This window comes from Manis pentadactyla, chromosome 15, assembly GCF_030020395.1.
Source record: "Manis pentadactyla isolate mManPen7 chromosome 15, mManPen7.hap1, whole genome shotgun sequence".
Classification (NCBI taxonomy): domain Eukaryota; kingdom Metazoa; phylum Chordata; class Mammalia; order Pholidota; family Manidae; genus Manis; species Manis pentadactyla.
The window spans coordinates 61944434-61967801 of NC_080033.1; the positions used below are offsets into that span (position 1 = coordinate 61944434).

Genomic DNA, 23368 nt, shown 5'->3' on the forward strand with positions numbered 1-23368 from the left:
GGGGGAGCATAATCCCTGCAGCTTTATTCTTCCTTCTCAGGATTTCTTTGGCTATTCAGGGTCTTTTATGGTTCAATATAAATTTTAGTACTATTTGTTTTACTTCATTGAAGAATGCTGTTGGTATTTTGATAGGGATTGCATTGAATCTGTAGATTGCTTTAGGCAGGATGGCCATTTTGACAATATTAATTCTTCCTGTCCATGAGCACAGGATGTATTTCCATTTATTGGTGTCTTCTTTAATTTCTCTCAAGAGTGTTTTGTAGTTTTCAGGGTATAGGTCTTTCATGTCCTTGGTTAGGTTTATTCCTAGGTATTTTATTCTTTTTGATGCAATTGTAAATGGAATTGTTTTCCTGATTTCTCTTTCTGCTAGCTCATCATTAGTATATAGGAATGAAACAGATTTCTGTCTATTGATTTTGGATCTTGCAACTTTGCTGAATTGAGTTATTAGTTCTAGTAGTTTTGGGGTGGATTCTTTAGGGTTTTTTATGTACAATATCATGTCATGTGCAAACAGTGTGACAGTTTAACTTCTTCTTTATCCAATCTGGATGCCTTTTATTTCTTTTTGTTGTCTGGTTGCCATGGCTAGGACCTCTAATACTATGTTGAATAAAAGTAGGGAGAGTGGGCATCCTTGTCTTGTTCCTGATCTTAAAGGAAAAGCTTTCAGATTTTCACAGATGTTGGCTGTGGGTTTTTCATAAATGGCTTTTATTATGTTGAGGTACTTGCCCTCTATACCCATTTTGTTGAGAGTTTTTATCATGAATGGATGTTGAATTTTGTCAAATGTTTTTTCAGTATCTATGGAGATGAGCATGTGGTTTTTGTCCTTCTTTTTGTTGATGTGGTGGATGATGTGGATGGATTTTCAAGGATAGTGTACCATCCTTGCATCCCTGAAATAAATCCTACTTGATGATGATGGATGATCTTTTTGAGGTATTTTTGAATTCAGTTTGCTAATATTTTGTTGAATATTTTTACATCTATGTTCATCAGGGATATTGGTCTGTAATTTTCTTTTTTTGTTGTGTCTTTGCCTGGTTTTGGTGTTAGAGTGATGCTTGCCTTGTAGAATGAGTTTGGAAGTATTCCCTCCCCTTCTATTTTTTGGAAAACTTTAAGGAGGATGGGTATTATGTCTTCACTAAATGTTTGGTAAAATGCAGCAGTGAAGCCATCTGGTCCAGGAGTTTTGTTCTTAGGTAGTTTTTTGATTACCAATTCAATTTCATTGCTGGTAATTGGTCTGTTCAGGTTTTCTGTTTCTTTTGGGTCAGACTTGGAAGGTTGTATTTTTCTAGAAAGTTGTCCATTTCTTCTAGGTTATCCAATTTGTGAGCACTACAATTTTTCATAGTATTCTCTAATAATTCTTTGTATTTCTGTGGTGTCTGTAGTGATTTTTCCTTTCTCATTTCTGATTCTGTTTATGTATGTAGGTTCTCTTTTTTTCTTGATAAATCTGGCTCGGTGTTTATCTATTTTGTTAATTTTCTCAAAGAACCAGATCCTGCTTTCATTGATTCTTTCTATTGTTTTATTCTTCTTGATTTTATTTATATCTGCTCTAATCTTTATTATGTCTTCTTTCTACTGACTTTGGGCCTCATTTGCTCTTCTTTTTCCAGTTTCATTAATTGTGAGTTTAGACTGTTCATATGGGATTGTTCTTCTTTCCTGAAGTAAGCCTGTATTGCAATATGCTTCCCTCTTAGCATGGCCTTCGCTGTGTCCCACAGATTTTTGCAGTGTTGAGTTATTGTTTTCATTTGTCTCCATATATTGCTTGATCCCTGTTTTTATTTGGTCATTGATCCATTGATTATTTAGGAGCATGTTGTTAAGCCTCCATATGTTTGTAGGCATTTTTGTTTTCTTTGCATAATTCATTTATGTTTTCATACCTTTGTGGTCTGAGAAGCTGATTGGTAAAATTTCAATCCTTCTGAATTTAGTGAGACTCTTTTTGTGGCCTAATATATAATCTATTCTTGAAAATACTCCATGTATACTTGAGAAGAATGTGTATCCTGCTGCTTTTGGGTGGAGTGTTCTGTAGCTATCTATTAGGTCTAACTGTTCTAATGTGTTGTTCAGTTCCTCTGTCTCCTTATTTATTTTCTCTCTGGTTGATCTGTCTCTTTGGAGTGAGTGGTGTGTTGAAGTCTCCTAAAAGGAATGCACTGCATTCTATTTCCCCCTTTAATTCTGTTAATGTTTGTTTCACATATGTAGGTGCTCCTATGTTGGGTGCGTAGATATTTATAATGGTTATATACTCTTGTTGGACTGTCCCCTTTATCATTATGTAATGTCCTTCTTTGTCTCTTGTTACTTTCTGTGTTTTGAAGTCTATTTTGTCTGATACAAGTACTGCAACTCCTTTTTTTTCCCCCTATTATTTGCGTGAAATTTTTTTTCCCATTCTTTCACATTTAGTCTGTGTATGTCTTTGGGTTTGAAGTGAGTCTCTTCTAGGCAGCATATCGATGGGTCTTGCTTTTTTATTCACTCAGTGACTATGTTTTGATTGGTGCATTCAGGCCATTTTCATTTAGGGTGATTATCGATAGGTATTTACTTATTGCCATCACAGGCTTTAGATTCGTGGTTACCAAAGGTTCAAGGGTAGCTTCTTGACTATCTAACAGTCTACCTTATCTCACTTTGTAAGCTATTGCAAATACAATCTAAAGGTTCTTTCTTTTTTCCTCCCCTCTTTTTCTTCCTCCTCCATCCTTTATATTTTAGGTGTCATATTCTATACTCTTTGTGTATCCCTTGCCTGACTTTTGGGGTAGTTGATATAATTTTGCATTTGCTTAGTAATTAATTGGTCTGCTTCCTTTACTGTGGGTTTTATTTCTCTGGTGATAGCTATTCAGCCTTAGGAGCACTTCCATCTGTAGCGGTCCCTCCAAAATACTTGCATTGGTACTTTACCCTTTTCTGTTAGGTCTGTTCTCTTCCCCAGTAGGCAGTCTGTTGCAGCTTTCTTTCCTGTTGCTCTTTCAGGATTAGTTGAATCTGCTATATTTTCTTATTACTTGTGGTTTTGGGAGGAGGTTTCTGTCTCTCCTCTCATGCTGCCATCTTTAAGCCTCTCCACATGTCAAGAAGGCCTGATTCTTGATGAAGCTAGCCAAGGTACGTGGAAACCTGATTTTGGATTTATGCATGCAGTTAACTTTCCTTGTGAGGCTCATGAGTATAGTATTTGGAATTTATTACTTTCTTATTGGCAGTATGTTTCTTTGGGGTGAAAATGTCCATTCTAATGATATTGTTCTGTAATACCTATAAGTTTCACATCTAGTTACTCTGCAGAGAAAGCAGATAATAAAATAGTTCAAAAGCAGATAAGTACTTCAGGTATCTATTTCTAGAATGAGGATTGCTACAAGTTTTCAATTTATTTTAGTAATATGCTTTTTGACTGTTGTTCATCCCTTCCAATTTATTTTGCCCCATTTGAGGTGGGTCTAGTCCTCAATGGTGGTGGGTAAGGGGCCGGGAGAGTGGTTTGTGCCCCTTGCCACAACACAAGCCAATGTAGGAAAGCTTCCTGGAGAAGGAGCTCCACTCCTTCTCAAGGCTCATATTTCTCCCCATGCAACAATGCTGGCCAGCAGGAACTGGGTGAGACAACACACATTTTAATATACCCTGACTCTCGGATAGTGATTAAATCTTCACCTGCAGGAGAAATGGCAGTCTGGTACCGAGTTTGAGACACACTATTCTCAAGTTCTCTGCCTGAACACCTTCTCTCTTCTTGGAGCCAAAACTTTCCTCATCTGGCTCTAGTCTTTATCCTCTAACAAACACTTTCTAAACTTCACCCCATGTCTTCCCTCTTTTTTGGGTGTCCAGATTGCCAGAACCACATATTGTCTTCCTCTTTTTCATGTCTGCATCTCTATGAGTTATATGGAACTGTGTCTAATTCTCCCATTATGCTTTATTTTTACAAAGTAAAAAATCATACCAACTATGTCCAAATGTTCATGCATATGTGTAGAGATTTTGCTAATGTGAATTTTCTATGTAGGTATTTTTTAATATAATTATTTTAATAAAATTAATATCCCTAGTGATCTTATCAGGGTATTCTAATTTAGCTTTATTTTTCCTGTTGTCATGAGCCCTAAGTATATGGGAATTATATAGAGTCACTTATGCCCTCAAATTCTCAGTGTTTTCTTTGGGTTAAGAATAAATATATTTTCTTTAAATAGAGACAAGCTCCATCAAAACCTTATGCAAAAGCCACATGTCTTGCGTTGAAGGACGAAAAAGAGAACATGTGACAATTATATAAAAAAATCAGAAATTACAGTTTTCAACACTTTGGTCACCATGGTAATTTAAATGCACGTTTGGTATGACAACATGTGGTATAGTGCATCATCATTACTGGGATGCCATTAGAAAAAAACTAGCTCAAAGAGTGAAAGAGGTTGATTTTTTAAACCAGTAATAAAACAGGTAAGAAGAGTTAGCAGAGTTGGAATTAAAGTGGGACCACAAACTTGATCCCACAACTAAAAAGACTCCTGCTTTTGTCACCAAGAAAGGTCAAGATACCTGCTGTCACCTTCACTACAGACACTATTCGAGTGAAACAATTTCACGGGCATAGCTAGCGCCGAGGACCCTTATGTGATTTTTCAGTGATAGGGTTTCTTCAAAGGTAGCTGGCTTTAGATCTTGAGAGAGCAAGAAACAGAATAACCTAGATAATTTTACCGTTTTCATACTGTTAGGAGAATTTTAAGAATACCTATTGTGGTATTGAAAAGAAAATAGAGTTAGACTTTGGAGTTATCTTAATAACCCAGTAGTGACAAGTTGAACATGAAAATTAATGATCACAGTCAATTAAGAACATGGTGTATCCGTCAAAAAAATCCAGGAGTATATGGTTACACCAAAATAGAAAAGGCTGTGGCCATATACATGCAAATTTCTAGTGCTGTCTGGTGTCGTATATTGAGCGTATGACTTTTGTTATATCCTACAGTCACATTTGATCAACACCATATTAACTATCACAACAGTGTATATTGAAAGGGATGCTATTTTTGAATATATTTTAATTAAGATAAAAATAGGGAGTATTAGTTTTATATAGGGGGATGGTGGTGAAAGTTAATGAGGGAAGAATGGTCAAGAAATGGTGGAGTAATGTGTTGGAAGAAAAGCATTTTTTGTTAAAAATAGGAAAAATTATAAGGTTAAGTTGAATGCATGGGAGCAATATTGTGGCTTGCCTGTTTGGAAGTATGTTGTATATTAAATGTTGTTAATAGAATCAGTAGCAATTAGGAAGAAATGTATATACTTACTATATGATTCCATATTGGGAAAGATTTTTCCAGTGGACAGATAATTAACATGTAAAGCTACAGAGTGTGAGAGGAGATAGAAGGGATGGAGTGAACCGCGATCTCAGTATCTGAGGAAATGGGTGTGACATGCTTGCCTCAATTAAGGGGCATCAGGCATGCTGTATCTGTGTGGCGGCTTCTCCATGGTGCAAACCCCGTCACCTGGGACTCTGGTCTGGACCTCATGTTTTCCTTGGAAATTGGCTGAGTTTTTAAGCAAAACCTTCCTATTTTAGGTTCTGATATCTATACAATTTTCTCAGTCATATGCTTCTGTGACAACAAGATTTTTTCAATTCTGGATACCTAGTATACTTGGTAAGTGCTTATTAATTGTGTTGTTCAGCTCCATGTCTTCTCTCTCCTGCATATGCCTCATCTTGACCAGTGTTCACAGATGTGTGAGAGGCAAGCACTATACAGTTCCCCAAACACTCAACCCTTCCTTAATGTCTTCCAGTTGGCCTCTTCTTATGTACCTGTCTGGGTCATGAAAACATTTTAGTTCTCTTTCCCTGATTTTAGCCAGAGATGCCAATGTGAAAATGAATGGGAATTGTCTTTGTTCATTCATTGGTTCAATAGTGTTTACTAGATGCCAACATGTGCCAGGTTGGGGGCTCAATGCTGATACCCTAGCTTGGAGTAGACATATAGTAAACAGTTTTAATTAGGCATGAGGAAACTAATCACGAATGGGTTATACCTGGAATAGTTCCTTTTTGCTACAAACGTACACTTTAAAACACAGGCTTACATCTGGTAGTTTTCACTGAGATTCAAGTTCAGAATGTAGGAAATGTAATTTAATCCACATAATTATCCCTTAGTCTCTCATCTCCTATACTTGAGTTTAAATCTTAGAATTGAGCTTCAGTTAATGAATGATGACCACCCTTTTCTTGCCTTTTCCTTACTGTTATCTTTCACTTTCTAATAACTTTTCCATCTATTGCTTATCTTAAGGCCTTTTGCTAAGTGTGAGAATCCTTTGTGGGCAGAATTGCCAGATTTAGAAAATTAAAATACAGTGTAAATTTATCTTATGCAGTATTTCAGAGCTACCTATATTAAAAATCAGTTCATTGTTTATCTAAGATTCAAATTTAACTGGGCAACCTGTCTTTTACCTGGGAATCCTATTCTTCATGGAAGGAAAAATGAAATTGAAATTGCCCTTTTCATAAGCAGTCAGAAAACAAGGAGATATTCTGTCTGAGACTTTTGTGTTTTCCATAGGTTTTCTTTATTCATGTTCCTCCTCCTGTTTCTGTGAACAGCTAGCTATGCTAATACATAGAAACTAGACTGTGTTAATCTGTGAAGTGTTTTTTCAAAGAATTTAAACTTGTTCAATTGTAAAACATCTTTAAAAAAAATTCTGAATACCCCAATTATAAGCCAAATCCATATTTTTACTAATATTTGGTGCCTATTTTATGAGGATTAGTTACCTCATTTATGTCAAAAGTTATGTTCCAACTTTGAAGATTCAGGTTTCCTGAATGAATCTCTGCACAGGCCCCCTTGTCCAAGTTCAGAGACCGTCTTCATTAGGAAGAATTTCAATGGCATGGAAGAAAGGACACTGGAAGTTAGGATGTTTATGTCCTAATCTTGGCCCCTGGGAAAGTGGTATCAGGCTTATTTCTCTCTTTTTTTAATGTGGAAAACAAGGCAATTGAACTACCTCTGCATTTCTCACGTGTGTTGTAAACAATACTTTAGGGGCCAAGGGAATTACAAAAAGCTGCAGACTCTTTTGGGGTATTCAGACTATAACTACACTGTAGCAACCACGAGGCCCTGAGAAGTCTGTTGGGGGCAAAACAAAAACAGCCACAGCAGACAATAGACAATGTGAAGGTGGCATGCCCCAAACTTCTGGACTGCAAGTCCTGTCCTGAGAAGTCTGTTGACACTGCATGGACATGCAGTTTGAGGAGTGTAATGTCTTCTCCAGCTCTAACATGCTGTGGGGATCCTTAGAAAGACCTGGCTTTGGTGAAATGCAGCAACGGCTCATTTTTTAGGAGGCTGAGCTACTTTGGGTCAAACTGCAAAACAATGAGAAAACCTGAAATGTTCAGAGTACACAAGGAGGTAGAGAGACTAATGAGCAGCCTTTTGTTTTATTCATAGGCAGCATCAACACTGTCAGCATTATCGTCTTTGATTATTAGGAAGGCTGCATCGATTGATGTAATCTGCCCTTTCCAATTTCATTTTGATTCTTTGTTTTGATGAGGGTGTTGCAATGGGAAGTTTTGTGTTACATTGTGTTCTCGCTCTATTTTAAGTTTTCTCAGGAATGGTGGCTTTTTTTCTTCACTTCTCAGTGCCTGCTCTGTTCTTCGAGCTCTTTCTAAATGCCTAGCTGCAGATTCAGAAATTAAAATGTCACTTTTGTTCCTATTATTCTGATTCTAGCTTGGGGTGTTTTCTTGATTCACATTTATGTCACACAAGAGTTTAAAAAACTGAGATCCTCATTTATTTTGTAGTTGAAATCCTTCTCTCCATAAGTCTGTTCAAATGGCTTTAGGCAGAAAATCAGCTTTTGAAGTCGTTGATGTGGTGTCTGAGAAATGGGGCTACTGAGATTGATAGTGTGGCTCCCGAATATGCAGTCTGCTCAGAACAAGGTGGAGAGATGGGAGGATCATGAGTACCCAGATACAGTGCTCTGAGCTTATGTCCCCCCAGATTTCTGTGTTAAAGTCCTAACTCCCAGTACCTCAGAATGTGGCTGTGTTTGTTTGGAAATAGGGTCTTTAAAAAGGTGAGAAAGTTACAATGAGGTCATTAGGGTGGACCCTGATCCAGTATGACTCGTGTCCTTATAAGAAGAGGAAATGAAGACAAGGGCGAGTAAGGAGGGAAGACCCAATGAAGACACAGGGAGAAGCTGGTCATCTGAAGCCAAGGAGAGAGGCCTCCCAAGAAATCAACCCTATCAACACTTGGGTCTGGGACTTCCAGCCTCCAGAATTGTGAGAAACAATTTCAATTGCTTAAGTCACCCAGTATCTGCGGTGTTTATCATGGCAGCCCAAGCAAACTAAAACATCCAGGTATCCCGGGAGCAGACTCCCACCACCTTTCCACACGAAGGTGAGACATTGCCCCTGTCATACTTCCGGCCAGCAATGCTCCTGTCTTCTCAACTCCTCAGTTTATGTGATAATGTTGGCAGTATCTTTAGCATGATTTCTAAGAGAATGACCGCCATAAGCATCTTTATAAAGAAATAGTATCCAAATAAATGGATGTTTATTTTCACAGAAGCCATCCATTGCCCAGGGGAGCAGTCCTTCTCATCATTTATCTGACAAAAGAATATTTTAGAGACAAAGTTGAAAAATACCTCACCGTGTGTGAAGTAACTTTGGTGCAGCTGCAGATCTAAACTCATCTCGGTACTAAGTTAGAATTGTCTGTGAATGATTACAAATGAAAATCTGTCATTGCTGAAGGATCTCTTCTGCAACAAAAGGCAAGAACAGGTATTTCTTAGTATTATCATGTGCTAGCAAGTGGTTTATATACTTGGGTTCCTGAATGCTTTCCTGTACTTTGTTAAATGTATTGTTTATCTGAACTGTATAGGAGAAATATTGCTTTAAAAAGATAAGTTCTGGGCAGTATAATGACTGATTCCTCTATGTATGTTTACCTTTTCTTTAAAATCCATTGAATTTTCTCAGCAGATTAAAAAAAAAACATCATTCTCCTTCCTTTTGTCTAAAAGCATATTTGATCTCTTATTTAAATCAACTTCATTCATATCTGTGTTTCAAAATTTGATTTAATTTGAACTTGCATTATCAAGTCAAATACAGAAACCATTCTTTTCTCTTGATTTAACACTGCAAAGTACTTATCTTAGCACATAGGAATTCCGTACATAATTGTTGTTTTATCCAGACCTCAGCCATTGGCTCCACCCTTATTTTACTCCTGTCTACCCATCCAGGAACAAAGAAATGCAAAATATAATGTGATGTCAGAACTACAAAGGAAAATGAAGTACATATTTACAGGTGAACGTATCTTTAAGAGCTGCCAGAGTTGGGTAAAAATCCCTGCCTCTGAATCTCCTAGCTATGGCCCAGTAAGAAAAAAACACATTTGTAAAAAGTATGTTGTAAGAAAGAAAAAGAAGATCTTTATTAACTGTATGACCTTGGACAAATTAAATCATTCTTCTGTGCCTTGGTTTCCTCATAAGTTAGATGAGAATGATGGGAGTTAACTTCTTTATATAGCCATGTTATGAGGATTAAATCAAATATGCCAGTGTTAGTTGTTAGTAAAACATGTAGAACAGTGGCTGGCACAAAGGAAGCACAGTTTAAGTGTTTTTAAAAAAAAAATGTAAAATAATTGCTGAGGAAATTTCTCAGGGAATGTCAAGTTTCACCCAGTACCTAATTTTAAAGGATAGTTCTCATTGGGAGCATTACCTTATCAACAGGACGGTGAGAGGCAAGGTAAAAATGTTCACTCATGACTTCTCTATTGCAAATGCACTTACAGAATTTGTGGAATGTTTTCTTGGCCCATTCCTCAATAAGCACCAAGGACAGAATGTTGAACTCAGGGAAAGCAATTTTGCAGCAGGCCGAGATAATATGTTCCGAACTTGCAATGTCTGACGATCAGGCTTTATTTCTGGGTTGTAAAGAAATGGGTGGGCTCACTTCCTTCAACTAACCCTTCATAAATATCACTTCTCTTATCTGGGCATTTTATAAGTTGTGTAGTGGAAGCATGGGGGGATAGTCTCTGCTAGGGCTTCACATGAAAATGCTGCATCCTGCTGATAAAGCCTGGGATTCAGTGCAGCATTTGCTGGCCAGTAGCAGACACACATGCTCTCCCATTACTAACTATGCCACAGCTGACTGTGTGACCTTGGGCAACTTACTTCACTTCTTTGGACCCTGAATTTCACCCTCTGAACCTCTGCAATCTCAAAACAGGGCTTTTAAGGATGAAGGAGATGATCCACGTTGCATTAACACCATGAGTGATTACTTAGTCAGCAGTGATGTCACATGGGGACTCTGACTTTTAGTGACTGTGCTGAGCTTCAGGCTCTGCCATAGGGGTAGCAGGGGCACCTTTCTTATAAGATTGCTGCAAGGATTAAATACAAGCATGAAACATAGTGATTAACACATGTTATGTGTTTAATAAAGGTTACTTGTTATTAAGCTTTTTCAAATGCCTTTTAAGTACTGTAACAATTCATTTTAATTGAATTAGCACTTAGTAGAAATGGCATATTTTGGGGACGTATTTTTTTGGGTAAAGTTTTCAGCAATGTTTTAAGAAACAAAATGCAAGTTATTCACATAAACTTCTATTATAGAAGCAGTACTTGTGCATTGTTCAAGATTAGAAAATGCCATGCAAGCAAAAATACCAAATAAAACCAAACATTCCCACAGTACAGAGATTATCACAGTAACACCCTAGCACATATTCACTTACACTTTTCCTGTGAATAAATGAGGGTAATACTGTATATACATTATATATATATATATATATATATATATAATATATATACACACACACACACACACACACACATATATATATTATATAAAGACTTTTTTTGGAGCAATTTTAGAGCACTTTTATGTTCATAGAAAAATTGAGAGGAAGATAAAAAGATTTCCCATCTACTCCCTGCCCCCACACATGCATAGCTTCCCCCATTAACAATGTTGCTCCCCAGAGCGTGAACATGCGTTACAATTGATGAACCTGTATTGACACATCATTACCACCCAAAGTCCATAGTTTACATTAGGGTTCACTGTTGGTGTACATTCTGTGGATTTGGTCCATATATAATGACATGGATCCACTATGATAGTATCATACAGAGTCTTTTCACTGCCCTAAAAATCCTCTGTAATATATTTTTGACAATATAAGACCACACTGTAGACATTATTTTATTTTTGCTTTTTTCAGTTGACTGTCTTGGGTCTTTACAGATCAATAAATTTTATTTCACCTAATAATCGAGACTCAATAAAATATTTCCAAATGTCCTGATTTTGTTTTTCATAGCTGATTTGTCCAAATCAGTATCCAATTCAGAACTACACAAGTGCTTGTGTTTCAATAATTTTTTATTTGTGCTTTGATCAGTTCTATTTTGGTCTAATTTATACACAGTAAAATGCAAAAATCTTAACTTTACAGTTCATTGAGTTTTGACACGTGTATAATCCTATGAAATCAACATGAAAATGAAGGTTTAGACTACTTCATTATTTCCAAAGCTTCTGTGTGTCCAGTTTCAGCCCATTGCTCCTCCAGAGACCACCACTCCCTGATTTCCATCATCATAAATTAGCTTTGACCTTTCTCGTACTATATCTAAATGGAATGATTCAATATTTACTCCTCCTATGTGTCTGGCTTTTTTCACAAAACACTGTTTTTGAAATATATCCAATTTGTGTGTATTAATAGTCCATACTTTTTATTGCTAAGTAGAATTACATTGTATCAATATACCATGTTTATCCATTCTCTTTTTTTGGTTTAATAGTGGTACCAAATCCTAGACACTCCTCCCACTGAATATGTCTCCACACTTGAATTTGGGTTCTGTGGCTACTTGACGATAGAAACTGGTAATTTCTGCTTCTGTCTCTTGGGACACTTGTCTTTGGAACACAGCTGCCATACTGGAGGGAAGCCCATGCAGTGCTGTGGTGATGCCCCATGAAGAGGCCCAGGCAGAGAGGGTCTGCAGCCCCCAGCAGTATTCAATTTTTTTTTAATTCATTTTTTTTACTGTTTAAAAATTTGAATTTTATTTTTTAGTTTACAGGTCCCTCATAAAATCCACCATCTCTTAACTTGTCCAATTTATCTTTTTTTTCCAATTAGTTAACATATTTACAACAGCTGTTATAAAGTCTTTGCAGATTTCTATATCAGAATCATCAGCAGGTCTGCCTTTATTGAATCTCCTTCTATTGGTTATGGGTTAGTTTGCCTACTTCTTTACACTTAAGTTTGTTTCTATACCGGTCATTAAAGAATAGAGAAATATTATGCTTTTCCTCTCTTTTCTTTTCTCCTGGGGGTGGGTGGCATGAGAACTTTCTTCAGTCTGGAAGCCAATGCAGGTTTATTTTAGATTCCACTTACTTGTGTTGGGTCAGGGCTGGACTTCGGCAGCAGTTTAGTTTGAGCTTATGTCTGATTTCACGTTTGATTTGGAGATTTCACTTTGCCCTTCAGCTCAACCCTTAATTTCTTTGCTACTGTTGCTACACCTGAGGGCCAAATAAATCCTGTTGATCCTCCCAGGATTTGAACTTGAAGGGGGTTGATTTTTCAGCTTAGTTGGTTATGATTCACTTATACATTCAAATTTTGCAGTGTCCTGGGATCTGAACACCACAAAATGGCCAAAATTCCTTGTCTATTAACCCTATCCTCATAACTATTTCTGCTACTTTCAGAAAAATTCCTAGGGGGTGAAGAGGTGGAGATATGCTGGCCTGAACTATCATTCTGTTTGAGCTCGTACGGATCCCACTTCCTTTTGCCTGCCTCACTGCTGTTGCAGCACGGCTAGTTTTTCCCCCGCCTCCCCTTCCGTCTATGACTGCTCTTCCACATATCCACAGATAGCTGGGAGTTTGCTGCTAGGTGCGGAAGCATCTGCAGCTCTTGCTCATCTCTCTCTGGAATTTAGCTCATTAAGGCTTCTTTGCATTTGCTGCTCTTTGATAGCTTTATAGAAAAGTGATTTTTTCCCCCTTGTTGTTACCATGGGAATGATGGTCTTTTCCACCATTCCATATCCTAATCAGAAACAGAGCTCCCCCAACAACTTTAGAGTGGTTATTCTTTTCTGATTATAAACTTTGGAATCAGTTCTGCCATTTACAAGGTTTGTATCACAGAATTCCTTTAAATATTAAGCAGACAGTAGAAGGGTACTGGATAGGCAGTTGAAATTTCTGAACCACCAGATCTACCACTCACTAGTTTTTGCAATTCTCTGCGTGATTTTTGCAAGGGAGAAATGGTTGACAGTGAGATATCAACAGACACAGGCAGAGGACATGAATCCCTTTAATGTAAGTAAAGGATAAAGGATTTAACTGCATGGTGAGGGGTATACCAAGCAGCATTCTTCCTTTTGGAGGAGCAATTTCCATGCCCTTAGAGTGCCTGGAACAAGGCTTGTCAGCCAATAACAACCTGCCAATGGAGAGGCTCTCTTTAGTCAGGTTTTTCAGGAAGCTCAACCTGGGTCCATAAAGGCCGTTTTGCCGCTTTCCTTATATGGAGAAGCACCCGGCATTCTAAATCTGTGTTATGTACTCACCCTGCTGCTCTGGGGAATCCAGATGAAACCTTAAACTAACCCTCTCAGGTGTCCTGGGGATGTTAGATCCATCTTTCATCACTTTGGGTGCACGTTGGTCCTAAAGTGCTTCTGGGAACATACAGTGGAGTGTGTGGAATCAAAGATTGCTTCTGTCATTCCTGGGAACTGGTCATCCCACACAGAAATGGGCTTCAGGCCTTTCTCAAGTCCTACCTTGACACATAAGTAAGATATTTAAATTCTATCAGCATCTGATTGCATATATTAAATATGTGCAGGGTTTGCATATTAATTATACCTCGTAAAGCTGTAAAAGATAAACTCCATCAGCGTTAAGTTTCTCACAAATAAGGTGGACTTAATAATAATACCTAACTCACTGCTAGTGATAGTAAAGATAATAAAGGAGAACTTGATTTGAAAAATGTAAACAGTGTACTAATCCTACTGAGGTGTAAGATTTCATAGGGCTTTTGGCTTTGGATGTGACATAATGATAGCATTACCCATTTGCAAATCCTATTATGTAAACAAAACTTTGGGTAATTTTATTAATAGGTTTGGCTACTTCAGGCTCTTAGATGTAGACGCTGAGTATAAGCGATGTAGGAGTAAAGAGAGAAATGGGAAAAATTTGATGTGGTCCAGATTTAGCTGAAGTTTTTAGTATGGTAAGGTGTTTCACTTTATACTTTAAGTAACTGGAACTTGTAAGAGAGAAGTTTTATACTCTCCAGCTTTTTTCCAAAGACATAGTACTGTTCTAATTCTTCTTGTTTCGGTGCCACATCTATTTCTGCATCTTTCAGTAAAAATATTTTAGAGCTAAATGAATTATGTTTAAAGTATATTTAATTTGACAGATGTTTACTATTGCTATTTTTTGAGATTTGTACATTTACCCATCTATAATACATCTCCAAAAGTAATTATTTTGTAAAGTTGCATTGAAAAGCATTTATTTTGACAGAAGACATACAAATAGCCAACAGTTATATGGAAAGGGGCTCAACACCACTAATCATCAGGGAAATGCAAATCAAAACCACAGTGAGATATCACCTCACGCCTGTAAAGATGGTATAATAATAATAATAATAATAATAATAATGTTAAAAATAATAATAATAAAGCCAAACCAAACCAAAAGAACCAAAAAACAAAAGATAACAAGAATTGGGAGGATGTGGAGAAGAGGGAACCTTTGTACACAGCAGGTAGAAATGTAATTGGTGCAGCCACTATAGAAAACAGTATGCAATTCCTCAAACAATTAAAATAGAACTACCATATGATCTAGCAGTTACAGTCTGGGTATATATACCCAAAGGAAATTAAATCACTATTTGAAATAGATATCTGTACCCCTATGTTCACTGCAACGTTATTCACAAAAATTGAGACAGGGAAGCAGACTAAATGTCCATCAACAGATGAATGGATGAAGAAAATGTGGTATATATCTAACGTGGAATTTTATTCAGCCTTAAAAAAGAAGGACATACTGCCATATGTGACAGCACGGACGAACCTGGTGGACATTATGCTAAGTGAAATAAGCCAGGCACAAAAAGCTGAATACTGCATGATACCACTTGGAACGAGGAATGTAATTACAGAAGCAGTGAATGGAATGGTAGTTGCCAGGGGCTTAGGTGAGAGGAAAGAGGGAGGTATTAGTCAAAGAGAATAAAACTTCATTTATACAAGAAGAAAAAGTCCTAGAGATCTACAGTACAATATAGTGCCTGTAGTTAAGAATACTGTATTGTATACTGAAACATCTGCTAGAAGGCTAGATCTTATGTTAAGTGTTCTTATCATACACACACAAAATAATAGGAAGTGCACTTTAAGAGGTGATGGATATGTTTATGGCATAGACTGTGGTGACGGTTTCATGGGTGTATACTAATCTCCAGACTCGTGAATTTGTATGAATTAAATATGTACAGCTTTTGGTGTGTCACTCATACCTCCGTAAAGTGGTTAAAAAAAACAAGAAATGTGTTTATTTTGCAATGTGCCTTGTAGCATCTACCTAACAACCACTTGTAGAAGTATTTCAAGTGCTCCAGTTTTTAATAAGTTACAGTCTGATATTTATATGAAATAGATTCAGGTCCTGAAAACAGTAATATCCATATGTTGATTCGTACATATGAATACTTGCTGATATAGAGAGACCATTGTTAGATGTGGTCAGTTTTAAGATTAGTTCTTCTCCTCCAGGATGTTACTATCTATATATAAGAGACTAATGTGAGGTGTGACCAGGGTGAGTCACAAGGGATGCCAAGTGTTAAATTTTGCTGCAAATGAATCCCAGGATATCTCCGTTCTTTTGCAAAGATGTGTCAAAGCAAAAATTGTACAAGACAAAGTTTAACAGCCAAGAAAGACTTTATTCAAGGCTGTTGCAACAGAGGAGACAGGCCAGAATTAAAGTCTGAACTAATTTCTGCGAAACAACAGCTGGGAGGGTTTTTAATAGCTGGGGCTGAAGGGATCATAGGCCAATTGTGTTTGCTAATTGGCCTTCCCCAAAGGAAAAGTAAACTTTCCCTTACTTTCATGATAGAAGGTAGTTTTACAACTTGGAACAAAGTGCCAGGGAAGGTAGGCTCCAACCTTCCCAGGAAACTGGGGAGAATAGGATGCTTTCTCCCTTGATGTTAACATTTCAAAGAGATAGCTCCCAGCTCCTTGTAAAGACATTCCTGGATTATAAAAGGAGCAAGAGGCCTTTAAAAGGATTTACTTATCAAAGGGGCAGAGAAAGAATTTACAAGTTTTCTACAGAAAATCCTCCCAGGAAAGGGAAGTCAGGGCCTAGAGTCAGGGAGGCCTGTCTGAAGTTTAATCAAGCTCAGGTGAACCGTCAGGCCCTCCTGGTCATCTGCATGTTTGAAAGTTGTACATAAACCATATTGTGGTCATATTCATGTTAATTGAATAAAAATATGACAACAAAACAGCACCTGATAGAACTTTACACTTGGCAAACCATTTCTCGTATGGCATTTCTTTTTATCTTTGCAGCCACCCTATGAATAATATTGCTGTTGGACAGCTGCATCTGGGGAGGTCTCTCCCTGTGCACTAAGGTGAAACCTCATCTTGGAATGTAGAGGGTTCTTTTTGACTCTGACTGAGAAAGAATTCTCAACCAGGTTGGACAAGTGTAGGTAAGGAAGGAATTCAGTAAAGTGAGAGTAGTAGTGAATGTCAGCAGGTGTGCAGGCAGCGGAGAGCAAGGAAGAACAAGGAAGAACAGAGGCAGGAAAGGGAAGCTCACTGAACTCCTGCTTGGCATTGGGCATATCCCTTACCAACTCCTAAAGCCAGGGTCACCTGGCATCCAGCGTCCCCTTGAATCTGCATGGCGTGGGAACTAAGCCCCTACCACACCAGGGTCTGGGGGAGCCGCAGAGCACTGAATGGAGTGAGATTATGTTTTGAGAACTTCCTAAAGGCAAAGAAATGAGATTTTTGGGAAGGCTGCTAAAGAGCATGATCATATAGCTGCAGTCCTGTCTGGGTCACCCAAGCGATAGTAACTTGCAAGCTCAAACCAGAGATTTCAGTAGCCCTTCCCTACATGTCTGAAGTAGGAGAGAGAGAGAGAGAGAGAGAGAGAGAGAGAGAGAGAGAGAGAGAGAGAGAGAGAGAGAGAGAGAGAGAGAGAGAGAGAGAGAGAGACTTATGTCTAAGAAACTGAATGAAATGGCAAAGTAACAAAACACTGCCGGAAGAGTACTGAGACAAAACGCCTTAAGTTGAGCAGTGAGAAGTCTTTATCTAAGGCAAAGTGCACACTCGAAGAAAGGGGAGTGCAGGCGACTTCAGAGAGGAGGCACACTTAAGGGCGTAGGGTTCTGTCTTTTAAGGCTTTTAAGAATAGGGTTAAAGGGCTGGGGGGAGTGTAGGCTTGACATGTGGTCTCATGATGTCTGAGATGTGTCACCATCCATGGTCTGTCATCTAGATATTCTGTAGATAAACTTAACACAAGGAATTTATTGATCCTATTCTTCTTAAAGTTAGTGATTACACTCAAGCTTTGGGAACATATCATTTAGGACTACTTTCCCTGCCTTAAGATAAGGTAGGTTGTTGGCTAATCACCATAAAATATGTTAGGAATCTTACCTCCTCACTCCCTGTTTTTTTAAATGGAATCTTAGCCACAAGATGGAGTCCCTTCTGTTCTTACTATACTATTTATATCTTGGCATTTTCATCATAGGCAGGAAAATTAATCATGATGCTTGTCCCATGTCCCTGCCCTACATCAGTATATAATTATTATACCCAATCTGTATATGAGAAACTTGATTCTCAGAAATGTTGAATGAATTAACAGAATCATGTAGCTGCTAAATGGTAGAGGAACTGTTTTAAGGCATCGGATTCCAGTGCCCTTTCCAATCTGTACTTCTTATTTAAGGGAAATTTGTGACAAATTCTTTAGAAAAACAGAGGAAAACAATTCCTCTAACATATTTTTTGATTCAAGGTTTTGTGTTTTGTTTAAGTTGTATTAATATGTAGCTAAGCAAAACAGATAACATTTGGAAGATGGTAAGTGGAGGGTCAGTTCAATTCCCTATTAAAAATGAGGGTGGCGAATCTGGGAGAGCATTATGCAGTGTAGGGACCAAGGGTAGGCTGCCCCAAGATGTGCCCCTGTGACATGCAGATTATTTTGAGCTGAAAAGTCATCACGGACCAAAGACTCGGAAGGATACTTTGACCTCCATCCCACAACCTGAATAAAAAGAATTTAGGTGGAGAAACTACTCCAAGGGGTGAGCTATCACCATAGACAGCTATATTATAATGTAAACCACATGTGATAGAGGGATGTGAGTAAGTCTGTTAAAATTTCTGTGTCCCATCGTTTCTCTGTGGCCTATCAAGTATTTTTTTTTCTCAAACATTCACTCTTTTCATATTCTGGTGAACTGCTACCCTTTTCCTTTGAAGTCTCAGACATCTACCCCACCCCCCTTTCCTTGCTCCAGGGCGACATATATACCTCCCTCTCCCGGACTGTCTTTGGAACCCATGTCTGTGGCTTCCCCACATGTATGTAATTGAACTTTGGTTTTTCCTCCTCTTAATCTGTCTCATGTCAACTTGGTTCTTAGACCAACTAGAAGAAGCTCAAGGGGTAGAGGAAATTTCTTCCTTCCCAACAGTACAAAGGTAACTCATGAAAGCCAATTTTTATTTGCTATGAATGTATAGTAGCTAAATTATTTCTTCTTATGACTGAGGTGGAGCAGAGACATGTGGCAAGCATCATGATTGATTTTTTCTGCCTATGATGAAAAATGCCAAGATATAAATAGTTAGTATATTAGGAACAGAAGGGACTCCATTCTAAGGCTAAGATTCCATTTTAAAAACCAGGGAGTTAGGAGGTAAGATTCCTAACATATTTTATGGTGATTAGCCAACAACCTACTCTATCTTTAGGCAGGGCAAGTAGTCCAAAATGATACGTTCCCAATGCTTGAGGATAACCATCATCTTGGACAAGAATAGGACAAATAATTCCTTGTGTTAAATTTATTTTACAGAATATCTAGAAGGCTGACTTTGGATGGTGACATAATGTCTCTCACTGGAGATAGGCAGCATGAGACCACACGTCAGCCTATGCTCCCTTGGCCCTTTACCCCATTCTCGAAATCCTTAAAAACCCAAATCCTAAGACTTTAAATACATCTCCTCTCTGAGGTTGCCCGCACTCCCATGTGTACTGTCTTATCAAATAAGCTTTCTTGTTGCATAAGCCTATTGCCCATCGTCTCTGAACTCTTTTTCATGATAAAGACAAGAACTCACAGACCTCCACTTTCAGTGGTAAATGTCTTTGTCACTTTGGTATTTCACTCAATTTTCTAGTCTTAAGCACAAGTCTTCTCTCTCTCTGTTCTATTTCAGACAAGTAGGGAAGGGCTACTAAGATATCTTGATTTGGGCTTGTATGTTCCCATTGCCTGGGTGACCAAGACAGGACTGTGGCTGTACGATCATGTTCTTTAGCAGCCTGCCCCACAAAATCTCCTTTCTTTGCTTTGGGAGGTTCTCAGAACATAATCTCACTCCTTCCAGTGCTCTGCAGTTCCCCCAAATTTTGGGGTGGTAGGGGCTTAGTTCCCACACCATACACATCAAGTGGACACGGGATGCCAGGTGACCCTGGCTTTAGGAGTTGGCAAGGGACTTTCCCAATTAGAGCAGGAGCTCCAATGGACTTCCCTTTCCTGCCTCTGTTCTTCTTGCTCTCTACTGCCTGCATGGCTGCTGCCCTTCACTGCCACTCTCTCTTTAATGAGTTCCCTTCTTACCTACACTTGTCTGACCTGTTCATGAATTCTTTCTCAAAGAGAGTCAGGAACCCTCTCCCGAGTTAAGGTCTCATCTAGCATTCAGGGAGGTCTCCCTGGATTGGATTGCCCAACAGCATGATCGCAAAACGTATTTCCTGGAGTTTGGAAGTTTTTTGCTCAGAAATCTCCTATGGAATAGGCCCTAAAATTTTAGCACAAATAACAGAAGATGGAGACTTTTGTTCAGGTGTGAGTTTTAATTTCATGGGCTATTATTTAACAGCTTCCAAAAGGAAGTTCTCTTTAGCCAGAATCAAACACAAAGGTTTTCTTTGTCATGATTTTAATTTTGAAAAGGATTTGGATGATGGAGAGAAGGGCTTGTCTAAACACTCCTGGCTAGACCCTCGTGACATATTTGCACCAGGTCTCTAAGTGTCTCCAGCAGCGTCCGGTAGCTCCCTGTGCAGCCCCACCATGGCCCGCCCAGCTCTCCTCCCTGTTGGGAACTGGGCATGTTCTCACTTGAGATTTCTTATCAGTCCTTTATGCCTCCTCCCCACCATTCTTCTTTTTTGAAATTTATTGTGGTTTATTTCCTGCCGTGGTAATGGGTTCTCTTTTATGCAGATGAGTGATTGCATTTGGAGAAATTCTACAGCATTCCTGTCAGTCTCCCAAGAATAGCTCAGAAGCACTCCTCACTGAGTTTCATAACTATGTCAATAGTTCAGGACACCTACCTTGTCATCGTTTTTACAGGGTCTGATGGTGTTTTCAATTCCTGCAATACAGGTTTGGAACGGTGAGGCAAACAGCTTAGCAAGTTTTACAACTGGATACAGAAGAGGATGGCATCTGTAATTACAAAGGTCTGTTGAAAAGGGAGGATGGGGCAGGTTCATTGTATAGTGTGGCATCACTATGATGATAAAAATTTAGAGCTGACAGGTATTATCTAGTGACTCCGATGCACTGATTCTCAACTCGAGGTGATTCTTCTCTCTTTCTCCAGGACATTTGGCAATGTCTTGAGACATTTTTGATTGTCACAATTGGAGGGGGCATATGGCATCTAGTGGGTTGAGACCAGGGATGCTGGAAAACATCTGCCCATGCACAAGAAAGCTCCCCACAACAGAATTTTCCAGTCCAGAATTCAAGCGTCAAGGTTGAGAAACCCTGCATATCAGCTCTATTTTAATACTACTATTTTTTTACATTATAAGTAGTACTCTTCATAGTACTTTTCAGTAACTTGATATTTTTCATGTTAATTTATCTCTGTGTGTGTGTTTCTCCATCTTGCCTATGTTGGCGCCTCCATTTCTTCATCACATAATCAAAGCTCTATAAGATTTCCCTTATCAGGTAAATTACTCATCTTTGTTTCATCAGTTTTTTTGTATTTTTAATTTTTTCCTGAGGCTGTATATTCTTTTATTTGGAACATACTTCTATTTCTTCATTTTCCTTGACTGTGTTGGATTCTACGCTTTAGATAAAACAGCCACCTCTCCCAGTCTTAAGAGTGGCCCAGTGCGGGAGAGGAACCTATAGTTCAACCCTGCCCTACCTCTTGGTTTTCTCAAACCTCTGTGATTGTCCAAACAGACTATTTTATTTTTAACGCCTGCCAGTAGTTACGGGTGTGCCCAGACCTGTGAGTGTCCCAAAGGAGGGATCTGAGTCAGCACCTAGATTCAGGCTGATTGGAAGCCAGACCCTCAGGCAGCAGCTGTTAAAGTAAGCGGATACACACAGTCCTGTGGTCTGTGCAGTGCGGGAGTTTAAGCCCCAAACTGTCAAGAGGGTCTAGACAGTAGTGTTTACCAGAGTGAGGTGGTGTAGAAGTGTCCCTAGGCAGCAGCCTCAGAAACCAGGCACCAGACGGAAACTGAGCGCCAGGCGTAAAGCCTGCAACCAGGGGTAAACCTCGCACCAGGCGAACAGCCAGGCACCGGGCATAAAGTTGGGCAACTGGTGTAAAGCGGGCACTGGGCGTAAAGCCGGGCACCAGCCGTAAAGCGGGCACTGGGCGCAAAGCCGGGCACCAGCCGTAAAGCGGGCATGGGGCCCGCTGCGAGCGACCTGCACGCTGGAGCGGAGCTCGGAGGTGGCGCCGGGCGCCTGCCTGTCTCCGGCCGGAGCCCCAGCAGCTCCCAGGGCGCGTTGGGTCGGACGCGGGCCGCCCAGCCCTGCTCCGGGCCCAGCAGAGCCTCCCGCGGCGCCGGCGCCGGACCCGGACCCGGGGCGGTGAGTCTGAACGCGGGGGGCCCTTCGGAGAGCTCGCCCAGGGCCCTGCTGGGGTGGCCCCGTCGGCTTTCAGAGGCTCGTCTCCCAGGCACAGGCCTTAGAAGCTGGGGGTGCCCGTGTGGGGTGCAAAGCCCTCCCTCCTCGGAGAAGTGCTCGGCCTGAGTTCCCTCGCCTGGCGATCTCGTGCCTCAGGCTCCCCGCCCGCGTAGACGTGGGCCTTTGAGGCATAAGGGTCGCTCGGCCAATGTTTAGGTTTTTTTTTTTTTCCCCAGAGGAAGTTGTTCCTTGCGTAGCTGTAGATTCAGTGTGTTTGTGGGAGGAGGTGAGTTCAGGATTCGACTGCTATGCCGTTTTGAACTGGAGCCTCCTCGATGTTCTCGAACGTTCTGTGTCCCACTGCGGTGGTTTAAGAGGAAGGGGAAACTGAGGCCAAAAGCGGGCCAAAAAATTACAGTATAACGTTGTGGCAGTTAGTGTCAAGATACTGGTGTCTTGTTTACGAGTCAGTGTCCCCTCCTGGTCGTGGTTTGAATCACTTTAAAGCAGGGCAATTTTGTCGACTAGTTTGTTTTTAAATATACAAATTAAGGGAAACAGACATTTCTTCTGTATTTCTAGTGTTTCAAGAGACTCATATTTCTTAGCAATATTTTCCTGATACCATTAAATTAGATGCCTAGTACAAAGGAACGATACCCCATTCTCCAGTTCATTTCCCTGGAACATGTCATGTCCTTTTAGTGGTGATAGAAAAAAATAACTCCAGGAAAATCAGGATTCATAACAGCCATAAAGTACATAATTATTTATTCTCATAGACTCTAGATAAATTGCTCTAAGAAATTTTTAGAAATTCTTATAAGTCCTTTTTGTCTTTTACATCTTATTAGGCATCATCTATGCTAATAAACCTCAGCTTGACTGACTTCTGGTGACCCATACTTCCTGGTAAATTTCTGGAATCTCACTGATGTCTTTCT

At 39.4% G+C, this 23368-nt stretch overlaps 1 long non-coding RNA gene across 1 annotated transcript; it reads left to right on the forward strand.

The window, feature by feature from the left end:
* Positions 1–8432: 8432 nt before the first annotated feature.
* LOC130680932 (uncharacterized) lies at positions 8433–22637 on the forward strand. The gene is made up of 3 exons (XR_008993977.1): positions 8433–8522; positions 8694–9451; positions 20928–22637. It is a non-coding gene; the product is annotated as an uncharacterized LOC130680932 (long non-coding RNA).
* The last annotated feature ends 731 nt before the right edge of the window (positions 22638–23368 follow it).